The sequence below is a fragment of the Cynocephalus volans genome, chromosome 5 (assembly GCF_027409185.1).
Source record: "Cynocephalus volans isolate mCynVol1 chromosome 5, mCynVol1.pri, whole genome shotgun sequence".
Classification (NCBI taxonomy): domain Eukaryota; kingdom Metazoa; phylum Chordata; class Mammalia; order Dermoptera; family Cynocephalidae; genus Cynocephalus; species Cynocephalus volans.
In genome coordinates, this window is record NC_084464.1 from 164,430,222 (window position 1) to 164,457,902 (window position 27,681).

Consider the following 27,681-nt stretch of genomic DNA (forward strand, 5'->3'; position numbering starts at 1 on the left):
AAAAAATGCAAATAAAAGTATGTAAAAGTTCAACAAAAATTATGATTTAAAAATTCTTAGCAAACTAAAAGTAAAAGGGAATGTCTGTAATCTGAAAAAAGGTATCTACAAAAGAAAATAAAAATCTTAATCCAAACATCATATATAATGGTGTGATACTGAAAACTTTCCCTCTGAGAATGGAAAGTGCAGAGGACACCTGCTATTGCCACGTCTATTGAACATTGAACTAGAGGTCCTTGCCAGTTTTATAAAAATAAAAACAACCATAAGGATTAGAAAGCAAGAAATAAAATTCTAATTATTTGCAGATGACATAATTGTATATGCAGGAAATATAAAAGGAATAAATGTAATAAAATATGTGCAAGGGTTCTGCATAGTAAAGCTCAAAATGTTATTGAGATACAAAGACCTAAATAGATTCTGTGACATCAGTGGAATCACAGATACATGAACCAGTGGAATATAATAGAGTCTTGAGTGAGACCCACATCCTGTGATGTTTGGTTTGTGATAAAGGTGCTTCTGCACAGTCTTGGGGAAAGGAGTATTTCTGTTATCTGTTGCTGCTTAACAAAGCACCCCAAAGTTTAATGTTCCAAAACAGCCAGGTATTTTTTTGTTTTCAGTGGATTGACCCTGGGGGCTGGGGGAGCAGTCCTCAGCTCAGGCGTGCTGGAAAATTCAAGATGGCACACTCAACACTCTGGATACTGATGCGGCTGTTGTGGGGAGCTTAGTACCTTAGCTCTCTTCCCCATGACTTGGGTTTCTCAGTTTGCTTCTAAGAGGGAGCATTTCAAGCCTCTGATAGCAGAAGTAGCAGATTTCTCAAGGCCTAGGCTTGAAGTTACATCACATCTCTGATGTGGCATTCTAATAGTCAAAGCAAGTCACAGATTTCTGCTCTTTTCTGTATGTATATTATATTCCAATAAAAGTTTGTTGAAAAAATTTTAGACACCCAAAATTTTCTGTGGTCCAATTTACCAATCTTTTATTTCTTTGTCTTTTTGCATCTTGTTTGAGAAGGCCTTTCCTATTCCTGAAAACTGAAATATCTTCTCATTCATTTTCATGTATTAGTTTTAAATTTTTTAAAATAACATTCAGTTCTGTGATTTATCTGAAAGTTATTTTTGTAAATACTTTTTGTGAATTGGAATTTAAGTTTTTTTCCAAATAGATAAATGATTGTCTCCATACCATTTATTAAATAATACATAATTTTCCTTACTGATTTGAAATGTCTGGACTCTTGAAGCTATTCAAATTCCTGCACCTGCACCACTCTGATTCGAATAATTTCATATTGTGTTCTGATATCTGATAGGGCAAATTTTCCCTCTTAGTTCTTTTTCTTGATTATTCTTGCCATTTCAGTGCACCTTGTTACAGTCTTTGGTTTTACTGATCTTAAACCTTTCTTCAACAACATAGCACAGAAATCTTTCATCACAGCAATTTACCTGTAATTTACATATGCTTTACATAGAGAGTGACTTCTGTGAAGTGTTTTCAGATCCAGAATCAGAGAGGCTGCACAAATTGCCTGTGGTTGTGCACTAAGGCTCAGGACTTGGACCATGTGGTCAGCTCCACCCTTCCCCCTCATGCCTCACATGCCGGTCAGTGCAGCTGAGCTCTAGCTGAGCTGTTTCAGCAATTGTTAAAATGAGATGCTCACAGCATCTCTATTTTGGCAAATTGTACTTTGCTGTGGGTTCAGCTGTTCTCTAAGTAGAAGGACGCTTGCAGAATTAAAACCCTGAGAATGCATTATCACTCTGTGTTACTCCGTGGGGAACTGTCCAATTCTGCCAGATAAAATGCAAATCTGACCCCTGGTTAACTGCCTCCAAGAGCCCTGTGATGGGAGGTACTGTTCAGTATCCCTTTTCCCATCCATTTGAAAGGAAGTGGGGGGGATGCAGCTCATGTTTATATTCCAAGTTACTGAGCTGGTGTGGAAAGTTGCTCAACCATTTAAAATCTGCCAGTCTCGATAGGAAATGCAAAGAGACAAATCTGGGGTGATTGGCAGAACAAATTGGATCCCTGCTTGCCAATTCACTTCTCATTTGCAAATATATTAGTAGGAAGCCTGAAACAGCCGCGAGCCTGTTTCATTAATCCAGCACCCTTGGCTAACAACGAGAGGCCCTCCTCTGAAAACAATAAAGGATTTCTGATTTCTCAGCTGTTCACTCGACTAGACTTTACCTTGAGTTCAAAAGAAGAAAATAAATCCTGGCTTAGGAAATGACTATTTCATAAGACAACACCTTTCCAATTGTAACAAGGCAAGGTGTTATTGACCTTGTTTTTGATAATATCAAAACCCCAAATATTATTATTTAAGACTGACACGAACAGTGTAGCCTAGGGCAAGTCCCTGTTAGGGTGGCTGAGGGTGGAAATGCTCTCCATTCTTGTATAAATCTTCAGTGCTTAGATAATTTTTTTAAAGTAACTTCCAGAGCATATCTTGTAAATAGAAATTGACCATAAATCAACATTGAAAGAGTTGAAATAGAGTTGCGCTGTAAGGCTGAGCCCTAGACATTCCGAAACTTCTGCATCACTCACAGTTCTGGCAGGGGCAGGCCAGACCACAACCGCAGCAGGATGCAGGCGAGGGCTGGCAGAGGAGATAAGGGGACAGAAATAGGTTCTCTGTCTTCCTCTCCTATCTCCTCACTGTCCTGTTTCAAAGAAGAAAAGAAACAGAAAGCATTCAAAAAATGTTTCTCATGAATTAGGTCATACAGTTCATTCACTCATAAATAGCTATCTACTGTATCACAGGCTACGTGGGCTCCAGAGGAATCACAGGAGCTTACACAGAGCAGATAATCCATCAGGAACGACAGACAGTTAAGCAAGCCACAGCAGGTGAGCACGATCCACCAAGTCGCATGCTGTCCCTGCTCTGTGGTCTTTTCTAACTTAGGCACGCCTTCCTCTGAGCCCCCACAGTCCACCTGCAGCTGGAGAGGAGCCTCCTCGTATGTCCTTCTCCAAACTCCAGGATAGCTCTGTGGCCGCTCTTTTTTTGTTGTTGTTTATTTCTTCATCTGAAACTAGAGATTGCTAACAGAAAGCACTGTGCTATACAGCACAGCAGACACTTCCATGAGATTTGTGCCTTTTAACAGAGTTTAACACGAACTCACTTTAACACCCTTTATTCAGCTGCAAAAATGACTGCTACTTTTCATAAACTGGAAATAAAGGGGAACTTCCTCAACTTGGTGAAGAATCTCTACAGAAAACCTACAGCTAACACTATGCTTAATGGTGAGAAGCTCAAAGCTTTCCTACTAAGACGAGGAACAAAACCAGGATGTCCCCTCTCACCACTGCTTTTCAACACAGGACTGGAAGCTCTAGCTGATGCAGTAAACAAGAAAGGCAAGTAAACAGCATACAGAATGGAAAGGAAGAGATAAAACATGTTTATAAATGAAATGATTGTCTTTGTAGAAAATCTGAAAGAGTTGATGAAGAAAACTCCTGGAACTAATGAATGATTATAGCAAGGTTGCAGGATACAAGGTAAATATACAACAGACAATCGATTCTCTATATACCAGCAATATGGTATTCCATATCTCTGGATAGAAAGACTCAGTGTCATCAAGATACCAGTTCTTCCAAACTTGATCTGTAGATTCAATGTAATCCCAATCAAAGTCCCAGCAAGTTGTTTTGCAGATATCAACAAACTGATTTTAAAGTTTATATAGAAAGGCAAAAGACTCAGAATAGCCAACAGGATATTAAAGGAGAAGAACAAAGTTGGAAGATTGACACTACTTGGCCTTAAGACTTACTATAAAGCTACAGAAGTCAAGACAGTGCGGTATTTGCAAAAGAGCAGATGAATAGATCAATGGAACAGAACAGAGAGCTCAGAAATAGATCCATGTAAATACAGTCAACTGATCTTTGACAAAGGAGCAAAGGAAATATAATGGAGCAAAACCAGTCTTTTTAATAAATGGTGCTGGAACAACTGGACATCCACATGCACAAAAATGGATCTAGACACAGAACTTATACCCTTCACAAAAATTAACTCAAAGAGGGCCATAGGCCTAAATGTAAAATGCAAAACTGTAAAACTCCTGGAAGATAACATAGGAGAAAACCTAGATGACCTTGGGTTTGGCAGTGGCTTTTAAGATACAAGACCAAAGACATGACTCATGAAAGAAACAATTGATGAGCTGGACTTCATTAAAACTGAAAACTACTTCTCTGCAAAAGACACTGTCAAGGGAATGAAAGACAAGCCACACACTGGGGAAAAGTATTCTCAAGAGACACACCTAATAAAGGACTGTCATCCAGTATATACAAAGCATTCTTAAAACTCAACAGTAAGAAAACAAATAACCCAATTAAAAAATGGGCCAAAGACCTTAAGTGACACTTCATCCAAAAAGATGTACAGGTGGCAAGTAAGCATATGAAAAGATGCTTCACATCATACGTCATCAGGAAAATGCAAATTAAAGAGTAATGAGATACCACCACACATCCAGTAGAATGGTCCAAATCCAGAGCCCTGACACAGCCACACGCTGACTAGGATATGGAGCACCAGGAACTTTCATTCATCACCAGTGGGGATGTAGAACAGGATGGCCACCTTGGGGGACAGGTGGGTGGTTTCTTATAAAACTCAACATACTCTTACCACACGATCCAGAAATTCTACTCCTTAGTGTTTACCCAACGGAGTTGAAAACTTATGTACACACAAAAAGCCTGCACGGGGATGTTGATAGCAGCTTTGTTTATAATTGCTAAAAATTGGAAGCAACCTAGATGTTCTTCAGTAGGAGAATAGACCAACTGTAGTACATGCAGACAGTAGAATATTATTCATTTCTTTAAAAAAAAAAGCTATGAAAAGACAGGGAGGAAACGTAAATGCGTATTACTAAGTGAAAACAGCCAATCTGGAAAGGCTACATACTGCATGATTCCAACCACGTGTCATTCTGGAAAAAGCAAAACTGTAAAGAGAGTGAAAAGCTGTGCAGTTGCCAGGAGCTGCCAGGGTAGAGACAAGCAGGCAGAGCACGGAGGACTTTTAGGGCAGTGAAGCTACTCTGAATGATGCTGAAGTGATGGACATATGTCATTATATATTCATCCAAACCCACAGAAAGTCCACCACCAAGGACAAGCCCTAATGGAAACGTGCACTTTGGGTGATGATGATGCATCGGCTCAGGTTTAGCAACTGTGACAAATGCGCTGCTCTGACGAGTGCTGCTGGTGACGGGGAGGCTGTGCAGGTGTGGGGCCCGAGGCTGTGCGGGAGCTCTCTGTGCCTTCCTCCCAACTTCGCTGTGAACCTAAAGCTGCTCTAAAAGAATAAAGCCTCAAAATCAAATGGTAGCTGTGGTTGGTGGAGGGCTGCTTTGTGCCACAGGACCGGAACTGTACATGCGTTTTCTCAGTTAACATCACTGAACATGGGACTATTAGATGGCACGTGCATTTTACAGACGGGGAAGAGGTTTGGACATTAGACCGCGGGCCTGAAGCGTTTGGGTGAGCCTCTGCTCCTGACCCCCTGGAGAAGAGCCCCCCGCTTAGCTATCACTTGTGTGGCTTTGTGGCTCCACTTCCCCCAGTGCAGGAGAGTCTCCTCTTCTCTTGGGGTGCTGGGGGGCTGTCTCTCCCCGACATGGGCCGAGCCTGCCTGAGAGCAAAACCTCCAGAGGCAGCGGGGGCGGGGCCCCTCTCCTGCCGTCCCGCGGGCACAGCCTGCCTGAAGCCTGGGCGACCGCGGCTCCTCCAGCCAACGGTCTCTCCTTCTTCAGCCGGCTGGGGTTGACCTCTTGTCCTCGAAGCCTGACTCATGCAGCTCTGGGGACAGCTGGCAAGAAGCACACCTGGGATCTGAACTGTGGCTCAAAGGTTCACCTATTTTATCAAGCCCAGCCCTGCTGTGCCAGACATCGCCACTTACCTTGGGGACACATGGTTATGTCACCCCCACCTGATCCCACGGGCTCCATCACCCAACAAACCACATTTAATCAGTGGCCAATTTGTGTTCTCAGATTTTCTTCATCAGACCTTTTACAATAATTCAGTTAGTCCCCTAACGGGCATGGGTGGGATGTCCCAACACACCAACTGATTCACCGCAGCCAGAAGAGACACCACTTCAGCCCAAGGGCAGTTGTTCTGTGGTGACTTCGGGGCTGCCATGTCCGTGGAGGGGACCCCAGTCCCACTGCTCTGAGGCTCCTTCCCTGCGTGCCCGCCATCGCCTGGCTGCTCCTTCCCAGCTCCGGCGAGAGCGCGCCCGACGTGGCCCCCGCTCACTCTGGCCGCCTGGTCTCCTCCCCTCTGTCTAAAAGTATCTTCTAAATGCTGATTAAGCTCACACTGGTAATTCTAGCCCAGGTCTCTTCACTGCGCTTCACACCCACACACAAGCTTCCTACCCAACCCCTCCTCTTACGTGTCTCACCTCTCTCCAGACCGATAGGGTCGACACTGACCCCGTCCACTCCCACTGTGTTAGGTGTGTTGCATCAGGCACCCAGGTGTTGGGACCAGGAGACATCCCTCCCTCACCTGCTCCCTCACTGTCCAGCCCGAGCAGTGAAGGCTTTGAACGCAGACATCCTCGTAGACATCCTCGCACAACTCAAGGTCCTTTGCTCATCTTTGTTCCCACATCCACTCACCGAGAGAACAATCTCCACCACCTCTCTCCTGGGCTTACCTGTGTCTCCACCACCTCTCCCCTGGGCTTCCCTGTGTCCCACCGTCTCCCCCCCTGGGCTTACCTGTGTCTCCACCATCTCCCCTCCCCGGGCTTACCTGTGTCTCCACCGTCTCCCCCCCCCCGGGCTTACCTGTGTCTCCACCATCTCCCCCCCGGGCTTACCTGTGTCTCCACCATCTCCCCCCCTGGGCTTACCTGTGTCTCCACCATCTCCCCCCTGGGCTTACCTGTGTCTCCGCCATCTCCCCCCTGGGCTTACCTGTGTCTCCACCATCTCCCCCCTGGGCTTACCTGTGTCTCCACCATCTCCCCCCCGGGCTTACCTGTGTCTCCACCATCTCCCCCCTGGGCTTACCTGTCTTTCCACTGTCTCTCCCCTGCACTACCTGTATCACCTGTTGTAGCAGCCTTCTTTAAGTGGTCAGCCCGAGTGGGAATTCCAGCTTGGAAACATTCCATAGTGTATTGATGGTTCACAGGACCCTTTCCTGGAAAGGAACTTCGGCTTCGTTGATAACTGAGCTGGAAAGGTATGTGTGAGCACAAGAGACCTCCTACAGCCTTTTGACCCAGCTCTAACCCCAGTTACTGTAAAGTAGGACATTTTTTCAAAAGACAGTGTGAACCAAGGATTGACTCACCGACTGCCCTGAGCTTTCTGGACACTCCTCTCCTTGAACTCCCAGTGGTTCCAGCCCTGTCTCTCAGTGTTTGGAGAAGTGTGGGTTTTCTGACCAAACATTTCATTTTAAACAATGGCCTAAATTCACCCCTAAGAGACTGACATTCAACCACTGTTTTCAGTCTTTTTGAACTCAGCTGTGCACTTGGACTCAGAGTTGACGTTATGCAACTTCCTGATGGTAACTTGCCATTATCCTGGAGGGAGGGGCTGTTTAAGTCCCAACTCCCTGCCATACCCACCAGCCGCAACAAAACCAGAGCTCTCAGTGTGGGGACGGTGCCCTGAACTCGCAATGCCCCTTGGCGACTTGGGTGTAATTACAGCACTTTCAAAGATGCTTCCCAGGCAGCTTGCAGAACGGACGGGCTACCCCCCCACCGCCCTCCCTGCTTGGGCACAGCTGCAGCTTTGGATCCCACATGAGTGTAAACTGAGTCAATGCCAAGGGCGTGCCCAGGGTGCCCAGGACCTCACTGCAGCCTGGATAGAGCCCCAGGACTGTGTATGTAGCCGCAAAGAGATTGCAGGCGTCTCTCCTGAGGCCTGCACTGCAAAGTGTCCTTCAGACATCTGGGCAGGGCACGGGAGCTGGGGCAGAGTTGGGGCTCTCAGAAATTCCACACACAAGGCAGCACGATGCTGTGGACTTGACCTGCTGCTCCTCACCCAGAACCCAGCCCCACATGACCCCACAGACTGTGCAAGACCAAGGCCCTCCCAGGCCAGGTTAGGGCTGAGGAGGACCTGTCCCCAGGGTGACACCTGAGTCCACCAGACACCTCCAGGGACCTCTGTTGCACACATGCCCTTGCCACACTGGAAAATATTATGTGTCCCCCCTTCACAGACAGGAGAGCGGAGCCTAGAGAGCTTACGTGAATTTCCCAGAATCACAAAAATGCAGAAAGTCAGTCAGGACAGAAACCAGGATGTCCTGGCAGCCAGGTTGGCCCCCTCCCCCACCCACAGCCACCTCCTATCTTCCTCTCGGTTCTGGAGGGACCGTCAGAGTAAAGTACTTTGAAAAAACCCCAGGGGCCTCCCCAGCTGGCCTCCTGACACCTCTGACCCTCCCACTCCCTCTGTTTGTCCAGCTCTGGCCCCTCACACAGTCCTGCAACCCGACGACCCCGACACAACACTTCTCCCGGCCGGCTCACTGAGGGCAAAGCACATTCTGTCCATAATGTGTTTTCAGTGTTTCCACTTCCTCTGTCTCTGAGTTTCCTTCTCTCTGGTACTGCTTGCATTCCTTAACCTCCTGTCTATCACTGAGATGCTCTGCAGACAGCGTCCCTGCTGGAAGGGCCCACTCACAGTTGGACGGGAGGGAGCGGGCTTCGTGTAGTCTGCCGTGTGCCCAGGCACTGGGCCTGGTACCAGGCCTCCCAGCGGCACTGGAGGGTGGATGACAGTGGCCACGGGCTCTCAGGTGTGCCAATGATTATGCGTGTCTGGAATCAATGTTTCTTAGAAGCGAGAACCAGTGTTCCAAAGAGAGCAGATGTTCTTTCTTCCAGTCTCCTACACTCTCCAGAAAGCCCTGGAATCTAAGGCCAGTCTACTCTCCACCGGGATGCTTGGTGATCTCTTTGAATGACATGGATCTCCACCTCCCCAAGCAAAAGGACAAGAAAACCCTCACCAAGATATTCCTTCTGAGGACTTCCAGTCGAGATGGCGGAATTGATGGTCCCCAGAATCACTCTCTCCCAACAACTATTAAAAAGCAACAACAGCCAAGCTGGAGCATCTAGAGCTTAAGGGAAGAGGAGGAGAGACCTATGGAGTGCATGAAAGTGGGAGAATCCACAATGAGAGAAAGAAAAAAACCTCTCCGACCATTTGGAGCCCCAGTTGCTTCCAGGCTGGAGCTGCTGAGCACATGGAGCCAGAGTCAGCTAAAGCCACTGCTGTGCCCTTTGGATGGAGTTGCTTGGAGGTGGCAGGGGAGAGGAGGGTTTTGGTGACCCCCAGGACAGCAAGACCACTAACAGGGTTCCCGTGGCCCCACATAGCAGTGAGGAGCCATGACAACTGAAATAAAGGGGCTACTCAGAGGCTGGTGAGTCATTGCAAGGGACCAGAGCATGGCCCGTCCCATGGGAAGTGTTTGGAGTGTGGGCAGTGGGGGAGACAGGCCACCGAGGGCACACTGGGGCACAGCAAGGACAGCTGATCTGCCTCCCAGCCAGCACAGGACCACTCAGAGGAGACTGGTCAGGATTATAGAACTGCAGGGGGTGCAGTTTGATGAAAAGACTCAAGCCCAGATCAGAGTTTCTACACTACCCAGGTGCACCGATTTCACTAGAAGTGGAAGTACCTATAAAGTCAACCATTAAAACCTGAGCTGCACAAAAGGTCTTCCTTAGGGAATCAGCAGCAAAGCAGCAATTTAGCTTAACCACAGAGCTCAAGTACTGGTCCCTATAGGAAGTTCCTCCATTTTGGATATAAGCAAAGGACAACAAATTAGTTCCAGTGCAGAATTTAAGTAGTGGGAACTGCAAATAATCCAAAACAGAAATGAAAGAAAAAACAAAGTACCTGCAACCAGAGATGAAATTTGATATTAACTAGTAAAGGTCTCATTTCACCAAAGAACACCCATAACACCTAGAAGGACTGGAAGTCCCCTGGGTTACCAAGCCAGAAAGGGGGGTGGGCCGAGGGCCTCAGCCATGTCCCCCAACACCTGCAACCAATCCTGAGCGTGGGGTTCGAGAGCCTCAGCCACACCCCCGTGACACACACAACCACCCCAGCGATGACCACCGAGCCACAGCAAGAAGGGTCCGGGGTTCCCGAGGTGGGGTTGTGGGAGGCAAGGGCTTTTGCCACAGCCTCGTGACATCTGCTCCCAGCCCGGTAATGACCAAGCCACTGCTGGAAGTCCCCTGGTCTCCCCTGTGGAAATGGGGGGTGCCACAGGCCTCAATCCTCCCTTCCTTCCATCCCATTTTCTCCTCTTTCCCCCCTTGCCCTCCCTCCCAACTTCTCTGCAACATCATAGAATGCAAAAAATAATAATATTAATTAAGAAAATAAAATTTAAAAGAAAAAAAGACATTCCTTCTGAGGAAAATGGCCTTTTAAAACTTTTGTAATGCATTTTTTTAAAAAAGAAAATACAAAATTGTGGATACCATGTACATTTATAACAAAAGAAGACAGCAACATGGAGCCACGGGCCAGACTCCTGGGTCCCTCAGCGGTCCCGCTTTACACTGGGCAGAGGGGAGAAGGTGGCCGGGCACCTACCAGCCTCTGTGGGTCACAGATGCACGGCCGCACCACCCCTCCACACCCTGCAGCCATCACATTGTGCAAGGGCTGCTCACTGTCCTCTGAGAGGAAGCAACGGAGACTCTGAGAGGCCCAGTGATGTGCCCGAAGTTAGCAGCACGAGGTCAGGACGGAACCAGGCTGACACAGCGCCTGTGCCTTCTTCCACTCTCAGGGCATCCTCCAGAAATCTCTAGAATCCGTCCAGTGGGTGTGAGGTGAGAGAGCTTGAGAGGACGTGGAGTTAGTCCCCGATGCAGCCAGCACAAAGAGCAGTGCCCAACGGCTGTCCCTGGCAGCAGGGTGGGGGCGACCGCCGTCCTTCCCAACTCCCACACACACACTCCAGGAACAGGCTGGAAGTTGTCCAATGAGGGGCAGGTCCAGAGTGTCCGGGAGAGACCCTGATGGTACCTGATGACCCTGGCCCCACAAAACAGTGACACAGGGGTGTGCCCGCATGACCAGCAGTCAGCTGGCCACCTGCATGGGTGGACTCACGTCATTCCCACAGCAACCCCACTGCGGCAAAAAGGCCATTTTGCAGATGCATAAACCGAGGCTTGAAGAGTTCAGCGAAAATGTCTGGGTTACACAGCAGGGAAAGGGCACGGCTGGGTTCCCGGCCAGGCCATGCGGTTCTGGGGCCTTGCTCTCCACGCAGCACTGCACTGATGAACTGAGAGGTGCCAGGGTCATGTGGGGACGACAGCGCAGCCCGGCCGTCTCTGCTGAGAGGAGAAGGCGCGTGTCAGCATTTTCCAGCAGCTTCGGGAGGGCGCTTGGCCTCCCCTCAGTCCTTCCCGCTGCTCGCTGCGCTCTCTCCGCCTGCCCTTTGGAGGGGGCCCTCTTTGCCCCCATCACCTTCCGAGGCTGTCCCTCCGTGGTCTGTGCTGCGGCCTGCTGAGCCCGGGTCTGACCCTCTGGCCCAGCCAGCGCTGGCCACCCACCTGCAGCTGTCGCCAGCCTAGAGTGGACAGCGCTGTGTCATGACTGCCATTCGGAGAGGCTCATGCCAAACACAGGGCCCTTCCGTCGTGGGAGGAGCACGGTCCACAGCAACGGAGATGCGGGGAGAGGGCGACCCTAGGGCTGCAAGGCAGAGGGAGTGTGGCCCTGCGGAGACCCACCTGGGTGTGAGCGAGCCCCTTCGGCCACCAGCCTTTGTCAAGGCACCAGCTGCAGGACCCCTGAGGCCTGTCTCCGCCACTCCACACTTACCAGCTGACCTCGTGTGTTGCCAGGCCCCGGGCTAAGTGCTAAGTGCAGGCGACACTGTCTGTCACGTCCGGCTTTGCTCCCCAGCGTCAGAGCGGGACCGCCAAGAGCAGGACACCTCGCACCCTCAGCTCCCCCCCGAGCGGCGGCCCAGCCCCCACTCCGGCCACGCGTCCTTCCCGAGTGCGCTGCGGCGTCTCTCCAGGCCCTCCCGCCCCCACCCGCACTGGTACCCCACGGGGGCCGGCCCTGCGCCACTCCCCAGACACCCCTCTACTCGCCCGGCCAGCTTCTTTTCATTTTCCACACATCTGTATGCGTGTCAGATCCTCTGGGAGGCTGCGTGAAGTGCCCCATTCTGGGCTCTAGAACATTCAGCGCCCCTGATCTATGGTACCACTCAACATGTCCTGTTGAAAGAACAGGTTTATGTGTTTCTCTTCTCTACTGGACTGGAAATTCCTCCAGAATAAGGACCAGGCAGCACACATCTTCGTCTGTCCAGGACCCGGCCCTGTGCCAGAGCACGACAGCAGTCCACGAACACTTGCCGGACGCGTGAGTGAGGCGGCCACTCCTGATGGCGTAGACACCAGTTAGTCTACCTTTCCTTGAAACAGGAGTCAGTCACTATCAAGAGAGGTTTCCAAGAACAACATTCCCTGGACCACGTTTCTTATCTGTTTGGTCTGGTGGACCGTCCTCTTACGCTCACCAGCATAGCAGAGCTCGTTGAGACTTACGTACTATAGTTTGTATCGTTAAAACAATAGTTGTTTATGTTTCTATATTAAAAAGTATAATTGTTGAATAGATTTTTTGAAATAAATTTCCCTGCCCAGGAGAATCACTAGCCTAGAAGGCATATTGCCACTATCCAGGTCCCACCTGTTACCCAGTGCTGGGCTGCAGTGACACATTGGTCACCAGGACCTGCTGTGGCCTCCTCTCAGGCTCTCCCACCCGATGCCTGTGCCACGAAGGTTCTGGCAGCCCACCTGGCCCATTCCTCCTAGGACGTGCTGAGGGCACCCCATGCCCAGGACGTGCTGGCACTGGGTGGCACGCAGAAGGAAACACAGCCTCTCCTAAAGAGGCTCTTAAAAGCATACGTGAAACATACACTTATGAGATGATTTGCAGACAGAACAACCTCATGCACCCTCTGCAGACCGATCCCCTTGTCAGAGAAACACATGCACACACAAAGACACAAAGTTTTACATAAACTGGAAACAAATGTTCCAATAACACAGACTTGGCTTAATAAATCATCCCATCTTCATATCATGGAATACCACGCAGCAACTAAAACTTGTGTCATACAATCATATCTAATCACGTGGGGACTTTTTTCAGTATAAGGTGAAGGAGTGCTGGCACTGTATGTGGACATTATGACAATTTCGATAAAGTAAGTGGCTGGAAAAATCCACAGTGACAGCAGGAGCTGCCTTGAGATCATGAGCACCTGTAGTTTTCTTCTCGTGCTTTTGTGCATTTTTAAAATTTTTCCTACAATGAATTTGCGCCATATAAAAATTAGGAAAATGTGTATAGGATGTGAGGGTCACAGAGAGCTGACTTATCTGTCTGGGCCACTATCAGAAGTATATAGCCTTCAGGGTATGCGTGGTGTCAGTCACATTTTGGTATGTGCAGGGCCCCAGCCCAAAATGTAGTTTTGAATAAATGTATGTTCTCAAAGGTCATCTTCTAAATATATTTATGAAATATGCAAAGCAGGCCTTACCTCAACTAACATTTGAAGAAGCTTTCGTTCAAAAAAACTTGCCCAAGGCCAGAGGGAGCAAAACTGCAAGCTTGTAAGAAGCTTGGCCCAGGGTCTTCCCTGACTGGAAGGTGTTCGTGGTTTCCAGGCCTCAGAAGGAAGAGCGTCTGGAGTTGATCTCGAAGACGACGAAAAGACTGAAACACTCATGCATTTTCTTTCTTTTTTCTTTTTTTCATCAACATATAATTAATGTAAAATAAAATACAGAGACCATATGTGTTCAATTAAATGCATTCTCACACTTGCACACACCCATGTGACTCCACACAAAACAAGATACACCCGGGAAACTCCCAGGGGCCTTTTCAATCACCTGCCCCGCCCACTCCCCTGGTTTCTGTCCCTGTGGATTAATTTTGCCTGCTCCTGGACTTCACGCAGGTGGAATCACACAGGCACCATCTTTGGCGCTTGGCTTCTTCTGTTTACTGTGTTGTTGTGAGGTTCCTCCGTGCTGTTGCCTGTATCTGACCCCTCACTGTGGAGTAGTTTCCTTTATACACAGACAGCACCGTTTGGTATCCACATCCCAGGATCGGACGTCTGGATTGCTTCCAGTTTGGGTTGCTTTGCACATTCTCGAGAAAGTCTTTAGAAGGACATCTATTTTCATTTCTCTTGGGTAAATAAATACCTAGGAGTGGACTTGCTAGATCATAGGAAAGATGCATGTTTAACTCAAGGAGAAACTGCAATGAGCTCTCCAAAGCGGCTGTCCCCTTACACTCCCACTGACGCGTCAGTCACACCCACGGGTGTGAAACGAGATTTCTCCGTGGTTTTGAGTTGCATTTCCTCGGTGACTCGTGATGCTGACGCGTTTTCGTGCTCACTGCTCATGTGCACGGCTCAGCTCGTGTTCCTCTGGCACGGGCTGCTCGTCTCCTCGCTGTTCACGTGTAGGAGCAGTTTACACTGGACACAAGTCCTCGTCAGCGGCATGTGCTGCAGATGTCTTTCTTCTCTCTGCTCATTTTCTTAATGCCATCTTTTGATGAACAGAGACTTAATTTTCATGAAGTTCAATTTATCATGTTTTTCCTTTTTTTATAGTTAGTGCTTTTATGTCTTGTTCAAGAAAACTTTGCTTACCCTAGTGCCATGCAGATTTTTTTCTTCTAGATTTTCTTCTAGAAGCATTATGGTTCTGAAATTTATGTTTAGGTCTATGTTCCATTTAAATTAATTTATGTGTATACAGAAAGACAGTTTTCAAGATTCCTTTTTATTTCCATATGGCTATCTAGCTCCAACCACATTTGTTTAAAAAGACTTTTCTTTCTCCATTTGCTTGACTTGGTTCCTTAGTTGAAAACCAACTTACCTCATATGCATGATTTTATTTCTGGACTGTCTATTTTGTTCCACTGATCTATATATCCATTGTTTTGCCAATGCCCAACTGTTTTAATAATCATAGGTTTATAATAAGTTGTGAGTTCACGTAGTGTAAATTCCCCAACTTTGTTCTTTTCCAAAAATGTTTTGACTATTTTAGGTCCTTTGACTCTCCAAATAACACCTAGAATCATATTGACAAATTCAACAAAACACTTGCTGGAATTTTGATAAAGATTGCATTGAGACTACATCAATTTGGGGAAATCAGCATCTTAACAATATTGAGTCTTCTGATCCGAACATAGTGTACATCTTCATTTATTTAAGTCTACTTTAATTTCTATTAGCAATGTTTTCCATCTTTCAGTGTAGAGGTATTACATACATTGCACTAGATTTATTCCTAGGTATTTAATATTTTTGATGCTATTTTAAATAGCAGAATGGTTTTTCTTAGATTTTATTTTGCAATAAATAAAATTGCTAACATATGCAAATGCAATTGATTTTTGTTATTCTATATCCTGTGACATTGTTAAATTTATTTATTCTAGAAGGTTTTTTTGTATGTTCCATAGGGTTTTCTACATGTGCCATAATACCATTTGTGAATAATGACATTTTTACTTTGCTTCTAATCTTTATTCTTTTTTTCTGTTTATTGTCTTATTGAACTGTCTAGAACCTCTAACACAATGTTAAATAAAAGTGGTGAGACAGCCTTGTTCCCAATCTCGGGATAAAATTTTGTTACTTCAAAATTAAGTAGGATAATCATTGTAATTCTTCACAGATTCTCTTTATAACCTTGAGAGAATTCTCTCCCATTCCACGTTTGCCAAACATTTTTATCATGGTTTGTCAAATACCTTTTCTTCTTCTATGATAAGATCACATGGGTTCTCTCTCTTATTCTGTTAATGTATTTTTTTTTTTTTATTCCAAGTAGAAATGTATTGTTCTGGTTCTCGAGGATCTGAGATAAGCGTGGGGAACCTTTGTTTATCAAATCTAAAGTTTTTGTCAGAAACATGTACTTTAAGGGGAGAGGCTAACATACATCGCCAAAGAGATATCATCATGCTTTAGTTTACCCTTTAGTGATGGCTGCATTTTCTTCCAAGTAACTGTCGACTGAGCCGTGGTCGATGAAAGTGAAAATAAAGTTCTCTCTTCTTGCACTGTAAGATTTGGGGGTTAGAAATTTGGGAAACACTTGATCCACCGTGTTCTCTAAAATGCATTCAAGTGTAAGCTCTGGGAGGGCAGAGTTATTTTTGCACCTCATTCCGAGGGTCATCCTTGAACCTGGAATGGAGCTAGGCACTTTGTTTTGTTCAATAAATATTTGTTGGAAATAAATGAGTAAATAAGTGAAGGGATAAGTGAATGATTTAGTGACTAAGTGAATGAAAGATCAAGTATCCAGTGGGACATGGGCACTCCCCTGGGCAGAGTCCAGCACCGTATGTAGGTGTTGCTCGGAGACCATGAGTTAAATGCAGGAAGAGAACAACAGACAGTTACAGGGCTCCTGGGATCTTCTGTGGCTTTGGAATGCCCACATGCTTATTATTTTTAGTTAATTCTAATTGCTTCTGCCTTAAAAAGAAAAGGCCAATTGTGCTTATCTTCATCCACTGCAAGATAAAGGGGGGTAACTTCCCTAAGAGAGTGAAACAGGAGTGGCTCTAGCCACTGTGACCCCTAGTCACCCACTAGCAAAATGTTTGCTTCCCAGCTCTGTGACCTTAGGCTGTACTAGACTAGAGGTCTCAGTGCCAGAGGCAGGAGTGCTTCCACCAGGAGACACAACAATGACTCCATTGACCTGGCAGTTAGGACTGCCCCTGGCCACTCTGGCCACCTCATGCCTCTGAATCAACAGGCAAAGACGGGAGTTACTGTGCTGGCTGGGGCGATGGATTCAGACTACCGAGGGGAAGTTGGACTCCTTCTCCACAGGGTCCCTTAGTGGGGCTCTTGGCACCCCCACGTCCTATACTTAAAGTCAGTGGAAAACTACAACAACCCAAGTCGGACAGGGCTACTATTGGCCTTGGGAATGAATGACCTTTCAGGAATGAACCAGGTAAAGAACCATGAGCAACTGAGGTGCTTGGTGAGGGCAAAGGGAACACAAAACGGGTAATGAAAGAGCATAGTTATAAATACCAGCTACAATCATGTGTGACCAGTTACAGACTGCGATTGTCTGAGAATTTCTTCCTTATTTTGTTATGAGGATGTCTGCATGTATGTTAGCCAGATAGTTTTGTTTTCTTCCCTTTCTTCTTTCTTTATCATCTGACATAAGATGAGTTCATAGTAATTAACTTTACATGACAGCATTTGCATTACAGGACGTCCAGGAAAGAGTGACCATCAACCAAGGACTTGCATCCTCTTACCAGGAGCTCGTGTGTCTTTGTTGTAGGCTACTGTGTCATTGTGGGCAGATGTATAACTTTGTTATTGTTTTTATTTGGAGATTCAGTGTAGTTTAAGGAGATGCAGGTGGGTGCTGAGTTGACAAGGGGTGGACTGTGACGTTAGTTTTATGTGTCAGCCTGGCCTGGCTAAGCTGCTGTCATATTCTTCAATCCAACACTGATCTAGGAACTGCTGTGAAGGTAGTTGATGTGATTAAAGTCCATAATCAGTCAACTCTAAATACAGAAGATTGTCCTGGATAACCTGAGTGGGCCTGATTCAATCAGTTGAAGGTCTTCAGAGGAGGGCTGAGGTTTCCCAGATGCAGAGGAAAGGCCCCTTGTCGGCGGAAGCTTCAGCCTGTGCCTGGTGTTTCAGTTTGCTCCTTCTGGCGGCCTGCCCCATTCACTTTGGACTCGCCCAGCCCCACAAACACAAGCCAATTCCTGCACCAAACCAGTGAACAGATATTTCCTACTGGCTCTGTTTCTCTCGTGCAACCTTGACTGACAAAGATTTTGTTACCAGGAGTGTGGAGAAAAGCAAAATGACCGAAAGCTGAGAGCCTCGACAAAGCAGGGAAGAGGGTACCCGGCTCTGTCTCTCACCTGAGAAACACACCTGGGCACCTTGGAGCAGAAGGGCATGGGGCTCCCTAACAGCAGGACAATTTTAGAACAATATTTAAACATTTCTATTATTGAAGGTGTGTGGTCAATAGCGTTGGGGTGAGATGGACCTAAACTTGAAACCAGGCTCTGAGGACAGAGGAAATGTTTGCAGTGCCTGTTGTCGTGGTTATTGTTATCGTCGCCACCCATACTTGTCCCTGTAGATGGCGTCTGCTCAGACCAGGACCTGTGAACCTCCCAAGGTCCATGGATAGTGGCAGAAAAATCTCCATCAGTCCCCTAAGTCATGCACAATTAAGCCCACATCTTCAGGAGAAAGAGACTTTGCTAAACTTAAGCAATTTGAAAGCGAGTTCCAGCCTTACGCCCAGGCAGCCTGTAAGCAGCAACCATTCCTGAAGTACCCCCACTTAACAAGAAATTTCCAAAGCCACCAATATCCAGAGATGGGATCTCTGAATCCATGAAACTTCTGGGTTTGAATGCAGACTGTATGTGCCTGGGTGCCTTTTTCTGGAGGCAGGTTGTACAAGGGTCCTTCAAAAAGTTTGTGGAAAAATAGAATGAAAAGATAATGTAAATCTTTCCATGAACTTTCTGAAACACCCTCACATAGTCTCTAATCAAATCTTCAAATAGGGTTATGAAGTTGCTCCAGCCCCAGAAAAAAAAAAAGTTAAGAGCCACTATTGTTTGCTCTAGAGGGAACGCAATTACTCAGCTCCTGCCCACAGACCTCAAGCCCTCCAGACTGTTCTACGGCTTCCACTTCCGAACACCCACGTTCCAGGCAGCTTCAGCGTTTCATTGTGAAACCTCACGTCCTGGGCATCCCACAGCTGTGTTAGGTCACAGTTTTTATTTGGGGCAAACGCTATGTTACAAGGAGCCACATCTGATGGGAAGCGGGGGCCTGTCTTAGAAACGCACACATTATCTCAGTGAATTCTAGCAGACGGACCTTACAGTTAAGTCAACTGAAGCACAGAAAATTTAATCTGCCCAAGGTCACACGGCAGGCCATGCATGGTCTGGGATTTGAAACCTGGTCTCTCAGATCCCAGAGATTATGGGCTTTGAATGTGAGAGATAACAGTCCATCCTTCTCATTTTGAAAATGCAAAAAGCTGAGGGCCATAAACAACTCACGCACAGAAAGTCACACGGTATGACAAGGACAGGACTGAGATCGAACCCCACCCTGCGTGGCTCTGGGCGCTGGTCTCTCCCCGGCTTTGGTCTACCTTAAGTCATGGACGTGCTGTAGTGAATTCCAGGCATTTCTGCAAGATTCCCACTGACCCTCTTTATCAGAGGGCTGGCCGGGGTTACCACTGCTGTTATCTCTTGCTTAGGTGTCAGTGATGGAAGCCTTCCCCCATCTCCTCTCTCCAGAAGCCCGTGGGTGTCTGGCGACTCTCCTCAGATAAGGAGTGGAGGGACCGGGGTCTTCGGATACCGGATACTCGCTCCAGGCGCGGTCAGCTGTAGAGTGATGCACGTGCTAGACCTTAAGGAGCGTGCGGGAGTGGAGGCTCCCCCAGCAGAGGTGTGCATCGGCACCCTCCCCTCCCAAGAGCGATTGCTTCTGAGTGCAACTGTCAAAAGCACTGTAGGAAGGATTCGGGACATCACCAGGAAGTCGGAGTTCCAGTGCCAGCTTCAGCAGTCCCTGCCTGCAGGACTTGGACGAGCCTTTCTGGTCATGGCTCTGGGGCCTTCATCTGTGAAGATGAAGGCCGTGGGGACTGGGATCCGGATGCGAGCTAGAATTCTACCCCACAGTTCTCTGGACTTGCCAATATTTTAAAATTATAAAATTTTATTAAAAATCCCGAATTTCTGGCTGCAGTTTTTAAAAAAGAGGCAGCAGGAGCATCTCTGGCAGCAAAACTATTCCCCCTGATTTAGCCTCCAGCCGGTCCAGCCCCACGTCCCGCCGGGCTCTGTGACCCTTGTCAGTGCTGGCCTTTCACGACTCCCTGATTTTAAACCAGACTGGCCCCGGACCCCTAGTGTCAATCCCCCACTGAAGAAATTGTTCCCTTGGCTTTGGGGAAGTAAAGTCGCTCGGACCCAGCAAAAAAAGAGCAACTCCACTTTCAGGGAAAATATGCGCCCTGTCTTTTCCACAAAGAATCCAGCCATAAAAATTTCTGCATGTGCTCATAGTCTGCTGCTAAACCACGGAAAAGAAACCAGGAATTTCTCAAATGACACAAACCAGGAGGCCATCACTTATAGGCTCTGCATTCCTGCAAGCTCCTTCACTGCCAACTAATAATAATATCCCTTTGTGGAATTCTGATGGAGGCAAAATTTTAAAATAGTACCCGGAGTTACAGCCTCTGCTGCCAAGGCCAGCTCCCAGCCCTGTGCTCTGTCTCTGCCTGGCCTCGCTCCCTGTGCACCTCCTCAGCCTCGGTGCTCCGGGGCAGGGTGGGCCACTGTGGCATGGCAAAGCCTGCTGTGTGCCAGGCCTCTTTCTTCAAAACTGGTGTGGCTGCAGCGATGACAGAGCTGGTTCAACCTGATATTTTATTAGGTGACTCCCGGGTGCTTCGAATACGTCAGTCAGTGATGGATTTTACAAGACCTGTGCTTAGGGCTTTTTGAGTGAAGAATGATTTAAAAATGAACCTTGAAAACTTCTATGTGGAAAAGAAAAAAAAACAGCTATTCATGTATATTTCTTTGCCCACTCCCTAATTTGGCTGGTATACTCTCTCCTCAGGTTGACTTCCTGAGAGCACGTGATAATATAAATTCACCCACAAAGGAGCTTAATCCCTTTTGAGATTGCTTTTGCAAACTTCAAATCTTCAAAAGCTAAATCTTTTCTGCTAGTGTTTGCCACAAACTGGGCTCGACCCTCACACACTTGAAATCCTAAGTCAGTGCTGTCCCGTGGGGGGCCAGGCCCAGGGAATGTACGTTTGAGTCATCCTGGGGTTGACCTGGGCTCATTGCCCTGAATGGATTCTGGAAACATATTGATTGTAAAGTGTAAGGTAGTGAGAAAGGAGAGACTAATCTGGGTTTTGGTGCTTGTCCTGGAGTGAATTAACATTCTCCAGTTGGATACATTATTGATGAGCACGCTATAAATGTTTAAGTGCAATAAATAATGTATTTAGCATGGTACCAGTTTGTGCCTATTAACCAATTGGATGGTTTAAATGTTGTACCAAAACAACATGAAAATACTCTTTTTGAATTAACACAATGTTTTGGTAAAGAAACAACAAATTCTGACTTTTAAACACTTGTGTGTTATTGCATTGACTAGTGTCCATGCTGTGGAAGAAGAAAAGGAAGGAAGGAAGGAGGGAGGGAGGGAGGGAGGGAGGGAAAGAAGAAGGGAAGGGGAGAGAGGCAGGGAATGCAAACACCTTTGCTCAGTCCCCACACTTGGACTTGGTGGGCTTGCGCGTGCGCGTGCGCGTGCGCGTGCTGGGAGGGAAAAGGATTGTAGGGAAGAGAGTGCGTAACTCCCTGTCCTCAGCAAAGATCTGTCTCATCAGGTGGACAACTGCCCTATGCCTGGCATTGGGCAGACCTCATGCTCCTTCTCTGCTTGGCTCTCTCCTGTGCACCCAGAGCCTCACCCAGAGAACCAGCTGAAACTCACAACGCACGTCTGGCAAGCTCGCCCTCATGATTTCCAGTCCTCGCCGGTGTCCTTTGCTTTCTTTCATTTACTCTGCCGGACATGGCAGTGTAGCCAGCAGTGTGCTTGGCTCTGGGTATGCAGAAGAAAGCAGACCAGGGGAGAGTTTGTGTTCCTACAGCACAGCCCATCAGCACCAGGCACTGGGGAGACAACAGCCCTGCACCTAGGACTAGTGCAAACTTGCTCGCCAGACAAACCATGAAGACTGAGGTCCCCGGTCTGGTGTCCTTATCCTGGAACTGAGGCTGGGGTTCCAGTGAGGGGGTGTGCCAGGGATTTCCTTCAAAGTCCTCTGACTTATGGGCCTCTCACTTGAGGCACAGAGACGTCAGACTTGCCAAGTGCCCACAGAACGAGGACCCCTGAGTCCCATGCTGCAGACTGGAATGCTGTAAACCATGCCTGGCCCACTGCATCCCACTGGCCACGTCCATCTGCAGCTGACTCCCGTGGCCTTGGAGCAGAGGCTGTCCAACCTGTCCCACTTAAGAGGGCTGGCCACCTAGATCAAACAAGCAGCCTCAAGTGCCAGGGAGCAGGATACCCCCGCCAGGTCATGTCTGGAGCCAGCTGTGGCCTCTGCTCCAACACCATCCTCTCCCCAAGGAGAGTGTTTCCTCCGCTTGGGAAATGAGTCATCTTCAAGGCAGTGGAAAGAACGCTCCCTTAGTTTATTTGATTACTGAAAACACTGGGGGCGAGGCTTGGCTGATTGTAGAGTGCTCAGGGACTAGTGAATTATGTGTGAGTTGGCTTCCCTCGCAGGGAAAGGCACACCCCTGCGCAGAGATCTTAAAGGTGAGAGACAGGCCTTGCGGGGAGGAGCGTGAGCAGAGGCCCTGGGCAGGCTGTAGTTGCACCTGAAATTTCATGTGCAATTACATGTTTTGGGGTTTGTGTGCGTGTTTCTGGAGAGAGGGGGTCTGTCGTTTTCCAGATTTTCAAAGAGTTTTGCGAACCCAGAAGGTTAAGAACCACAGCTGTGGAACATTTTCTTACATTTTATGCAACAGGGAATATTTGAAAGACATAGAAGCATTTCAGGGGACGCTTCTAAAAATGCTTCTGTAAGGAGCAAAGGTGAGTCCACCAGAGAGCACATGTGTACTCAGAGGTTATTTTAAAAATCAGCCTCATATTCTAAGCACTTTGAAGGAAAAAAGCTCACAATGCAGATTAAAAAAAAAAAAAAAGAGAGAAAGAAATGATTGCATAAATGACCATATGATTTAATTCTATACTCACCTTGGAATTTCACGTTTATTCAGTTTCCTTTTTTTTTTTTTTTTTTTTTTTACTTTCTATTTAAAATCCCGATCTCCATTTTTTCCAATTACATGCAAGTCTCCAGGGTCCAGACTCCCACTTATTCTTGTAAAAGAAATTGTATATCTCACTGCATTTAAGTGAAATGTCATCTTGACGACCTGTAAAATCAGTCTTAGTACCTTATCTACTAGAATCGAAAAATATTCCACAATAGCAAGGCACACAACCTTAGGAAATTACCTAACCTCTGGATATGTTTCCTGATGTGTGTAAAATGAGAATGCTACTATCTGTCTACCTCCTGGCAGTGGTTTTGAGGATAGATTGGGTAAGACGAGCACAGACCAGCACAAGGGCCCACATGGAGCACAGCCAATGAATGAAAATGTTTGCTCGCTTTCCCGCATGAATCTGATCTGATCGTTTTCTACCTTCTCTCCAGGATTTAAGAGACTCCAAACTGTCACACAACCTCATTTTTCCATCTTTTATAAGGTTCAAATTGCAAATTCATTGTGTTTATGGAGTATCCACCCCACCCCAGCCCGGCCCCACCCCACCTCTCGGTTTCGCTGTGGTGGTGGCGGCAGGACACTCTCCAGGGCGGGGCAGCCAGCCAGGGCCCAGGCAAGAGCCATCCTGCTGGCCTGAGCCACAGCACTGCAGGCCGGCCCTGCCTCCCGACTGGCTCTTCTCGAAGTGCTTTGAAAAGTTCTTTTTGGAAGTCCACACGTCCTCATGTCACACTGACTGGATTCCACGGGGAGAGCTGCAGGACCTGCTTGTCAGCTTCCCATACGCACAGCTGGAGAAGCAGTGACGTCTGTTTGCTGTTCCAGGAGCAGGTGACTGGGAGTCTCCACAGCGTATCAGGACATATCCGGGTTCATGCAGGGGTCTTAGCCTGTGCAATAACATAACTTTGGAAGGGATTTGTGCATCCCTCCGTCCACAATTGGGTTGCAGACAGTTGCTCCAAAGTATGACACAGACACGTGGCCTGAACAATGCTTCCCATTCAAGCCGGAATTCTGGACGTCTAGTCTGAGCCCCTCAGCTGAGATGCTGGGGCCACAGAGGGTAAGGACAGCTTTGTTTCCTTGCTCTTCCTTTTCTCTCCCCTTCCTGCTCCTGACCGCAGGATGCTGGGTGCGGCTGGCTGTCTGGGAGAGCCGGAGGCCAGGAAACCAGCAACTGCCACAAAGGGGCCTCTGAGGCCTGCTGCGTCCAGGACCTTTCACTCGCCCACTGTTCTGGTCTTAAAGAGTCTGCAGGATCTTAAAGGGGAAGTGAGTGCTGGCTGACGTGAGAGGAGCAACCCGGAACCTTCCTGAGGTCAGAGCAGCCCAGGTCCATTACTCCTCTTTGGCAGCCCATGAATATCCATGATGTCCCGGGATGTGAAGCTGGAGTCAGTCCCGAGGTTCCCTGTGTCTAGCCCACCAGTCTTGCCCTGCTGCATTGGCCGTGCTTGGATCTTGCCTTCTTTTCCAAGCCATCGCCACCTTACACCGACCCAACAGCCCCAAGGCAGGCCGTGCATGCAATCATGGGAGCCCTGTGAGATGCAGGTGCCCAGACCCACTCCAGGGTCCCCTGCCACAGCACAGCACACTGACAACAAGGTCTGCTGTACACTCAGGCCCAGCCTTCATCTTGGCCCCACCCCAGGCACTTCAGGGTAAGCTCCCAGTCTTAATTTTCCTGCCCCTCAAATGTTATTGTTAAATTCACAATTAACTCCCTCTTTACATTGTGATTAATGCAAAAATACAAACAAGATCCAAACCCATCTCAAGAATTGAGTCAACTAAAGGACAGAACCAGTTGGCTGGGGCTCCAGGGTCAATACCCCACCACCATCACGGTGGCCAATTAACCACACCAGCCTGGGCTTCGTCACAGCCAGCATTTCAGAGTGTGAGTCATAAACCTTTAAGGCTTAGAAAAGAAATGAAGACGGTCTCTGAGAGTGGAGCTTCTCAAATCCTGATGTGTGCAGGACCCGCCAGGCGTCTTGCCAGGGACAGAGGCCGAGTCGGCAGGACAGGGCAGGTGCACCTACCAGCTGCAGGTGCTGCCTCCGAGGACCACGGGCCTTCGAGAGCGGGCTCAGGTCCACACCACAGAGCAGGAGAGATGTGAGGACTCACTGTCGTGTATTTCCAGATATAAGAGCACTCGGGAGGATCACGGCGACTGTATCCAGCACACGCTGTTCCAGAGAGGTTCCAGGTACTCACACTGCTGAACCATCACGGTATCAACTGGCAACTCGCCAAACTTCTAAATTCATGGTTCAGACTGAATTTCTTAAAATGACTTTAGGGTTTCTATGTATTTTTAATTTTTTTACAACTTTAATCGGGTACACGCTCAGAAGTCTTTCTCCCTTTGAGAAGTATTAACAACATGCTGCGGATAAGCAAGCCCCTCCTGGGGGGTCGGCCTATGAAGTGCTGGAACCTGTGCCCGGTGTGTGGTGTTCACTGCTGTGTGGCCACGGGCCACAACGCTCAACCTGTCCATGCCTCAGTGGTCTTGTGAAACGTGGACTGTAGTGGAGCCTACCTCAGAGGGTTGCTGGGAGACTTCAGTTAGTTAGTACATGCAACAATTAGTCAATGCAAATATAAAACACATTCAATCTAGAAAGCCCTCGTCAAGTGTCGGTTGGTAATATTGTTGCTGGTCTTTGTCCCTCCTCCGCCTTCGCTCCTTCACTGAGGAGAGAGACAAGCAGGCGTCAGAATTCATCAGCAGGGAGGCAGACTTTGGAGGGCAGGAACTGGGTCCTGTTCATCTTGGTAACAGTGACAAGTGCAAGGTATGTAGCAGACAAGAAGAAATAACGTTCTGTTTACAGTAAGCGTGGAAAATGACAATCTGGAACGAGCTGACCCCCAGGGATGCAGCAGACCCTCGGCACCATCACAGAGCAGCAGGGGCAACTCTGGGGCCCCGAGGACGGAGGGCTCCACGCTACGACCTGGAAAATCCCTTCTTGTCTTAGAAAATCAGGATTCCATGAGTCACAGAGCAAAGGGGGACACCTCCAAAGCTGTCTTCAATCTCACCTGGACACGGCCCTGATTTTATAGTTCTGCACATGTGATTCCTTAAAAGGTCAGGAAGACAGAAATTGAGGTGGGGACCGCAGTGCCTGCGGGCTGTTTACCTCCTGCTTTTCACCCCAAGATGAAAAGCACCGCAGGAATGCTAAGTACTGTCATTAGGAGACTCTAAATCTTAGCAGCGCAACTCCTCTGATGACCCTCCTCAGGCCCAGGGCCGTGTCTGCCTGAGCTGGTGACACCCACTTAACCCAGCTCAGCCTTGCCACCTCAGCTCAGGCCACCTCAGTGAGTGTCACTGAACGCAAGAGAGATAGATGAAGTTGATCAAACATTGATCAAGTCAAATGTCTCATTAATTATCGTTATTACTACTCATCTTCATTAGCTGAACGTTACCTTTTTTTTTTTTTCATTCCTGAAATTCTCCATCTACTTGGCATTGTGCCGACGCATTGGGTAGACTGGAAAAGAGAAAGGCAGGAAAGGTCATTGACCATTTTTTGGACACCAGAACTGCCATTTCTCTGGGACTGGGACAGTTCTCAACTGTTGAAGCGAGAGTGGGCCCAGAGGAGGCCTGCAGTGTCCACGGCTTTCCAAGGTCAACCCCGAGTTGCATGTTTGCTCCCACAGATCCCCAGGCACCCCAATTCATCCCAGAGAGAATCTCAGCCACGAACAAAGTTGCAGAACCACCTGATGTAGATGTGAGCCTTCTTGGGGATCCCCTAAGTTATTCATTCAACAAATATTTGTTTTATCACTCACTGTGTAGAGTGCTGTGATGAGTCACCCTGGATCTTCCCCTCAGGAAGGCTGTCATTTAGGGGAGACAGGCAGGTTAATTAGTAACTATTCTGCGGGGCAGAATGAAATAGATGCTGTAATAAATGTGCAGGCAGGTGGTTATGGAGACGCTGGAGGCTGGGATGAAGTCTGATCGGAAGCCTCGGGATGAGCTGGTTTTGGAGCTGGGCTTCAAAGGATGCTGCAGGCGGAGCAGAGACAGGACACCGACCGTGGACATACTTCATCTCCAACTTTCTGTTTCTCTAGAGAGAGCTTCACATGGTTCAAACATTAAGTGACATTTAAAGATGTGTACACTAAGCAGCCTCACTCCCAGCCAGCCCGTCTATGCAGGAACTCGCCCATCACCGCCAGCTGGCCGTCTCTATTGGGTTCGCCTTCCCTGTCGGTTTCCTTGTGCAGATGCGAGCAGGTGCTGGTATATGTTCCTATACTCACTGTTCTGTATTTGGCTTTTGCACTTAACTTCTGAGGATCCTTCCGTACCCATGCATAGATATTTTCCTCATTCTTTTCTTATAGCTACATATTAGTCAAGCAGATCCAGATGGAGTTACACTGAGGTCATTCCCGAGCTTTTGCTATTACAAACCATGCCACAGTGAACAGCATGGTACATATGTCATTGTGCACATGTGCTGATGTGGCTGTTGGTTAGATGAACAGAACTGAGCTTGCTGGGTCCAAATAAGTG